We start from the raw sequence: 8195 nt of genomic DNA, 5'->3' as shown, positions 1-8195 counted from the left end.
TGTGTCCTCTCCCCTTGTGGTCACAGACATGTGCTACTGTTTTCAATACCACAATTTAAACCTGCTCCATTAAAATCAGGGCTGGGGTTGCAGCTCAGTGGTGGATCACTTGCCTAGCATGCATGAGTTCCTAGTACTAAAAAAAAAACTACCCATTCACATTTCCAGTCCTGATTTCTTACTCAGATTGTCTTTTTCACCTAGCCACCTTGTCATTACTTCAAAATCTATGTCTGAAAAAGAAATCAACCCAACTCTTCTTCCTGCTCTCTTTATTTGGATGACATTCCCTTCTTGCCATCAAGGGAAACACTTTGGAATTATCTTTGCATCTTCTGTAACCTGACTTGATCGTGGCCTACTAATTGTCTTTTGTATTTGTATCCATGTAGCACCGCCTGAATTCAAATCCTGGCTTTACCTCCTGTCTCCACCTCTTACTGCTTTATACCTTGGGTAAGTTACCTTTTCCTGTGCTTTAAGTTTTCTCAGCTATAAAATGGAAATAGTAATAGAATCTATCCTATGAGATTGTAATGAAAATTAAGTGAGTGAATACAGGAGAGTGCCTGGGCCATTATAAGGGCTCAAAAGTCAGTCAGCTGTGTAAGGAAAACATTATGAAAGGCTTTTCAACCACAGCTGTTACATGGACCAAAAGGATTGCTAAGTATCTTCTGCAGAAAGCCGGACGTTGTCCAGAATATTTGCAGCTATGGGTCTTTGCACCTTTCATTGTCTTTAAGCTAAGAATTAAATGAGTCATTACAGGAGAATTTGAAACAATACTAATTCACTGATGCGTATGTTTGAAGGTAGCTCACCAATGAATCAATCACTTCCCTCAAAGCCCCACATGTCATCACATGAGGCGTGGGGGATGTCTAGATGTAACTACAACAGAGTTCCATACACATGCCCTTTTTATTTTCTTATTTTGAGACAGTCTTGATAAATTGCCTGAGCTGGGCTTGAACTTTCCATTCTCCCCCATCTTCCTTGACAGTGGGGATTATAGGTGTACACAATCACACTTAGCACTAGTACAGGCTTTTAAAAGGATTATAAATGCATAAAGACATTTCTTTAGTTTCCAAGAATCAGAACTATATTTTTGAAATACACATAGACCTTTATTGAGCTGTATAGATGGGAGAAGCTAAGTGCTATGAAAGAATTAATGTTGAGCTCAGTGAGCACAGAAACACAATCTGTTAATTTGGTGTTTAGCTGAATCACTTGCTCATTGCTCTCTTCAAGCCATGGTGATTATAATGCATAAAACATAGTTACAATATCTACTGTATATTTTGGATCTTACTACTCTTTCAGATTTTTATTTATTATTTTTTATAATGGGGAGACTATGATATTTATTAATGTGAATTTGATTTATTTCACTTATGAGTATTGTCTGAAGTTGCCTCCATTTACCTGTAAAAGCCTCAAGATTACCCTTTTTAATAGCCAAGTAATATTCCACTGTATAAAAACCACATCTTTATTTGTTCTGCGGTGATAGTTATGTGATATATTAACTAGTATTAATTACGTACTTTTCTGTTTTTTGAAATTCTGTATTACTTCTATCCTTTTTAAATTTTTTTTTAGTTTTTGGTACCAAGATCGAACTCACAACCTAGCACCCACCATGCAAGCACTTATACCGTTGAGCTAAATCCCCAGCCCCTGTTTTGCTTTTTAAAATAAAAAAATAGTTACGTTTCTTTCCAAACTTTAGCCCTATAAAGATTGTTCTTTGGTAGACTGCTATGCTGGAAGGAGAATGTGTCTTATTGTTAAATTCTACTGCATGTGTTTTTTTCCCCATGGACTCTGTTGAAAAGCAGGCTCCTATATTAAAAGTCAGAGCCAAGGAATCCTGAGCGCCTGTAATCCTAGCGCTTGGGAGGCAGAGATAGGAGAAAGTTCGGGTCCAGCCTGGCCTATAAATGAGTTCAAGGCCAGGTCATTGTGAGGCCCGTCTCAAAGAGACAAACACAAAATAGTCAGCTGGCCTCCAGCGTTCACAGGGTGCTTGTGTGTCTGAAGGGTCTGAGAGTCTGATGACCACAGGAGGTTAAACCTGCCTGGACAGGAACCCTTTCTCTCGAAGATCTTCAGAGATCAACAAGCTTCTCCTCAGTTCATTTCATTACACATTTTCTAGTACATATAGATTTAAACCTTAATATTGGAAATCTGGAAAATATAGACAAATGTAGAAAAAAATCACGGTAAGACCTATAATCAAAACAGTTAATGTTTATATTTTTATATTTTCTTCCATTCTTTTTTCTGTTTATAGGCTTTTTGCTTGTTTTATGTACTACCTGTACAATATTATTTCGTAGGCCTAACATTGCATAGACATTTTATTATGCTCTTATTTTTTTCATTTAAAAATATTTATTCAGAGTCTAATGTGTCTACACTGAGCCAATTACTAGTATGCCAGGATGAACAAATAGATATGTTCCATGTCTTCAAAGAGCTTAATCTTTTGTGGTAAAGATATGAACAAATAGAATTATCACAAGGGACAGGGGTTACACCTCAGTGGGAAAGCACTTGGCTAGCATTCAGGAGGCCCTAGGTTTAAACCCCAGCACCACACAAGAAAAAACAAAAATCATTTCAGATAAATACAGAATTACAGAATGTGATAACTGGCATTGTATTAATAAGAACATAACTTGGGTTCCTCAAGCAAAGACAAAAAATGACAGTGATTTGAATAAGGTAGACTCTCAAGCAGCAGTTTGGGTAAAAGCAGCCTTGGGTTGTATGGATATCCCAAGATCACACATTCTAGGAAACCAGAGAGTCCAGGCAGTGTGGACAGTTGTCACTCTACTGATATTGTTATCACCCCTATTTTATAGAAAAGGAATGCAAAGTATAGAAAATATAAGTAACTTACACACCTAGCCATTCACAGAGGCAGAGTTCGTACCTGTGGAACCTACCTGCGTTTCACTGCCAGCAGAGAGTGAGTGGAAAGAATGTTTCACAAGAGGGAACTTCATTTGCAGAAGCCCTGAGTCACTTAAGGGTTCACTGCCCTCGGGAGCAGAGTGAGAGCTGAGTAGCCAGCGTTTACTGCCTGAGCAGGAGGGCGGACCACGTGGGAGCAAGAGGTTAGCAGGGATCAAATGATGCAGGGCTTGGTAGGCCAAGCCGAGATCTGGGGATTTTATGTTAAATGCAGTGGAAAGCCACTGGAGAAATGAAAGCAGGGGGCTTGACATACCTGACTTAGGTTTGAAAAAAACATCTCTGGTTTGCCTTTGGAAAATAGCTTGGAAGCAGGAGGACCAAGCAGGAGCTCACTGCCAGAGACCAAGCCAGAGCCATGGTAACTTGGGTGGGGGTAATCATGGAGAGGAAGAAAATCAGGTGGATTTCAGACAGCCTAAGCCTGCACCCACAGAGGCACAGGAGAGGCAGGGACAGGATCCCACGGGCTTTGTCCCTGTGGAGAAGCCCTCTTCCCTTGTACCCGTCCTCTGCCTGCGGAGGACCCGCCTGTCTTCCGCCCCAGCGGTGACATCTGATTGGTGAATCCCAGTGTGATGTACCACTTCTGTCCCGGCAGCTGTTCCAGCGCAGCGTGGGTTTCCCTGATCTGGCCAACGAGGGTGAGAGAAAGTCCACAGCGGAGCCTCTCACTGCTGGCTCTGGGAAGCCCAGCGCCCTTGTTTGGGGGACATTATTCTTTGTGACCTAAATCACAGGTATTTCTCCCATCTCGGTTTTGGTTTTGTCTTTGTGGAATCTTTTCCATATAGAAATCTCATATTGTGTATTTAAGTCGTCAAGCTTGTCTGTATTTACCTTCATAGTGTCTGGATTTTGGGTCATCTTTAGAAAAGCCTTCTCTATTTTTAACATTTTGGGGAGGGGTAAATGTTATAAAGGTAGAGACCCAACTTTTTTCTTTATATTTACTAGTTGCTTTCTGTGATTTATGCAGTTATCCACCTTTTTCCTTTACTCTGAAGTGCTTCCCCTTTCAGAGAATGAGTTTATGTATGTATTTTATGCGGACTGTGTATTTGCCTGTTGATGACCTGCTGCCACACTGTTGATTGCTGCAGCTTTACAGTATGTTCTCCAGGGAATCTGGTGGGACTGATCCCTCCTCATTGTGCTTTTCCTCTACCAAAATTGTCCTGATGATTATTTTTCCATTTGACTTTTAGTATCAGTTTTTCTGTTAAAATTTCTCTCTAGTTGGGGGTTTAGCTCAGCAGCAAAAGTGCCTGCTTGGCAAGTGCAAGATCTTGAGTTTGAACACCGGTACCAAAAAAAAAATAAAATAAAATAAAATTTCTCTGTCTTCTTCTTCTTCTTCTTCTTCTTCTTCTTCGTCTTCTTCTTCTTCTTCTTCTTCTTCTTCTTCTTCTTCTTCTTCTCTCTCTCCCTCTCTCTCTCCTCTCTATATATATCTACAATTGATAAATATATATCTAACTTATAGAAAACTTGTATTGTATTATACTGAGCCTTCATAACCATTTTTGATGGCAGCATTATAGTTCATCTTGTTGATATATATGTGTGTATATATATGTAGAGAGAGACAATATATTTTTAATTTAACTATGGCTTTATTCAATCCATACTTTTGCCAATTACATAAATAATTATGAGGTTAACCGTTATTCAAGAAGTAAAACTGTTTTGTACTAAAACTTTGTTTCTGATGCCAAATGCAAGTTTTTTTATACCAAATAGCTCTAACACAAACTGCTAAGAGATAGTTAACACACTCTTCATGGGTTTGAGGCTTAGTCTTTTTTTTTTTTTTTTTAATCGGTACCAGGGATCGAATTCACAACTGCAGGCTTGCAAGGCAGGCACTTATGCTGCTGAGCTAAATCTCAGCCCCCATTGAGCCTTAGTCTTAATAATCCCAGCTTCAGACACCAACAGCAAAGGGTGGGTCCCCAGCTTACCCACAGCTCCTTTTACCTTGTCTATAAATCAGGTTCCCAGCACTCTGTTTCTCAGCTTAAATACCATGCTGAAATGGCCCACAGAACTCTGGGAAACACGCACAGTGTATTCACCAGTTTATTATCGAGGACACGGTAGAGCATACAGATGGACAGCCCGCTGCAGGAAGTAGGGTCAGGTTTGTGGGAAGGGACATGAGGCTTCTGTGCCGTCTCTGCTGCCCGACTCCCCCAGCACCTTGATATGTTCATTCCCAGAAGATCTCTGAACACGTAGTTGAGACATTGTTTATTTGATTAGTACGCGTTTGCAGTATGTGAAGTTTACATTGGTTTTAGGGAGTAGGTGCATGCACATAATACATCTCCGTTACTTGTTATCCCCCTTCCTCTCCCCAACCACCTCCTTCCTCCAACTCTAAATCCTCTTTCCCCATTTTCATTACTTATGTTATTATTGTTATTTTTAGTTTGTGTTTACAACATACAATGTTTATGTTCCTTGTGGGTATTAGGAACACATCTTAAATCTTTGTACTCCCCTTATCCCCCACCCCTGTTCTCATCCTTGGTCTACTGAACCCCTTCCCATTGGCGAAAGATCTATCTCTGTTTCCTTTTATTAAGCAATCCTTTATTTTGCTTTTTGTTTGTGCTTGGCTTGACTCAAATGATAGAGATTATATATAGCATTTAAGCTTGTGTGTCTGATTCATTTCACTTACCATTTAAGTGTATCCAAAGCTGATTTTTCCCTTTTGGTGCTGGTGATCAATCGTGGGACCTTACACATACAAATCAAATGTGCCACTGAGCTACACCCTCAGAAGTTGAGGGATTTTCATGGAGGCTCCCCAAGAACGTGGATGAAACTAGTAGCTCCAGGTTTCTCATCAGGGCTTCTTGGGATCAGCACCCAGCTTCATACCATGCAAACAAACAGCTAGAGGCCCCCATTAGAACAAAAGATGCCCTTACCACCCAGGAAATTCTAAGGAATTTAGGAGCTCAGTTCCTATGTCAGGAACCAGGGCCACAGACCATGTGTAATAACCAATACATAGCCAGAACTGCTCTGTCGTCATTACTCAGGAAATTACTAGGATTTGGGGAGCTCTGTGTCAGGGACTGGGGACAGAGACCAAATATATATATTTATTACTTTTTCACAATTTATATTTGAATCTTTGTCCACAGCTGTGATTATTACCCAACTATATATTCCTGGAAATAGAATCACTAGTCAGAATGTGAATTTTTAGAGATATTTGACATTCCTAAATTTCTTTCCTTTTTTTTTTGGTACCTGGGATCGAACTTGTGACCTTGCATTTGCTAGGCAGGTGCCTATGCTGCTAAGCTAAATCCCCAGCCATACATTCCCAAATTTCTTCCTGAGTAAAATTTATACTTCTACAAACTGCATGCAAATACTAGATTTGCTATATTTTATTTTTAAACTCTCACTTTTAACTAGTGATACATAATTTTTTGTTTATATATATATTTAACTTTCAAGGGCTTTTTATTTTTTATTTTATTTATTTATTTATTTTGGAGACAGTGTCTCATTTTGTAGTTCAAGTTGGCCTTTAACTCACTATGTTAACTCATGGTGATCCTCTTGTCTCAGCCCCCCAAGTACTGGGATTACAGGCGTGCACTCCCAAGCCCAGTAGTATTTTATTGTTAGCATTTTTACCTTTTTTGTTACAAACTTGAAGTTTATTTTAAGTCTAATTTTTTCTTACAACTTTTCCCCCCATTTTGTGGTACTCGGGATTGAACATAGGGCCTTTGCACCAACGTACATTTCCAGCCCTTTTTATTTTGTATTTTGAGACAGGGTCTCTCTGTCAGTAAGCTGCCCAGCATGGGGTTGAATTTGGGGGCCTCCTGACTCAGGCTACCGGAGTGCTGGGATAACGTGCATGTGCCACCACATCCAACTTTTTTTAGTGGAACCCAGGGCCTTGCCTTGCTGGTCAAGCACTCAGCCACTGAGCTACACCCACAAGCCTCAGCTTTCTCTGTTGTCAGATCTGCAGAACTTTTCTGTCGTTAGTGTGTATGTGTGCTATTTGTTTCTGTTTAGAAAGTCCCCATTTAGAACTCTGAGGTGTGTGATAAGAAATCAGAAGGTGTGCTAATGAGGTTGTCTAGGCAAGAGAGTGGCTTGGGCAGGGATAGTTGCAGCAGATATTTTAAAAAGTAGATAGATCAGTATATAATTTAGAGGTTGACTTGCTTGTTAATTGATTGCAGAAGGAAGGTAGTAAATAAAAGAGAAATAAGTGATTTTCTTAGATTTCTGACATAAGCAGCTGAGAAGTGGGAGTCTGTTTTCTGGAGCTGAGGAATGTGAAGTCTTTAAGGGGTGCCTGAGATATTTTGGTACATTTTTTCCAGATGTTGTCACTCACATGTGATCCCCTTTAGCAGGGTCCTTAAATATAAGCTGACACTTCCCTGGACTCTACCACCACCCTGGACCTGTTGTGTTGCAGTGTGCCCGCCTACTTTTTTGAAATGTTCTTTTAGTGTTTACAAGGTATGCCTCCTGTTCTCATCAGTGACTGCTTCCTGGGTACTAATGTGGGCTGGGCTTTTCATTAGCTGGCCCATGGAGTGCTTCAGAATGGGTACCTGGGCCCTAGGGGATCATGAATGGGGGAATGCTCCCCAGTGCTCTAGGTTCCATCAGGTCATGCATCCCAGAGAGAAGGTGCTGCCCAACTCACCACCTCCTCGGTTCCAACACAGGGGTCATCAAAGGAGAACGTGGCTCATGAGTACATGGCCCAACAGTCAGTATGGGATCAATCAGTAAAAACACAGTGAGTTCTCTGTTGTTGTTGATAGAGTCACTGTCAGAACAGTGCCCAGTGAAGCTTCCAGACTGCCTTAAACTCCACAAACAAGTTAAGAGAACACTGTCATTTCAAAACATCAAAGCAACATCAGAAGGAAGAAATACGAGTAAAGGGAAAGAAATTAAGGTCATTGGCTCTCCTCCCCACCCCCACGCTTGCCCTCAGTACAGTCAGTTTAAGGCCTATATTTTGCTCTCTTAATGACCCAAGATATCTCTGACTTCCTGCCAAAAGCACACATACTGAGTTGTTTTTATGAGCGCTACAGTGTCTTGGGTGGAGCTGTTCTGTGCACTTGCCCCCTCTGGAGTCTTCTGGCAGCCAACAGCAAATGCCAATAAGGGAAAAGGCTCCCTAGAGT

This window comes from Cavia porcellus, unplaced genomic scaffold, assembly GCF_034190915.1.
Source record: "Cavia porcellus strain 051 isolate PalLab524CR breed Dunkin Hartley unplaced genomic scaffold, mCavPor4.1 scaffold_10, whole genome shotgun sequence".
NCBI lineage: Eukaryota > Metazoa > Chordata > Mammalia > Rodentia > Caviidae > Cavia > Cavia porcellus.
Note: the sequence above shows the minus strand (reverse complement) of the source record.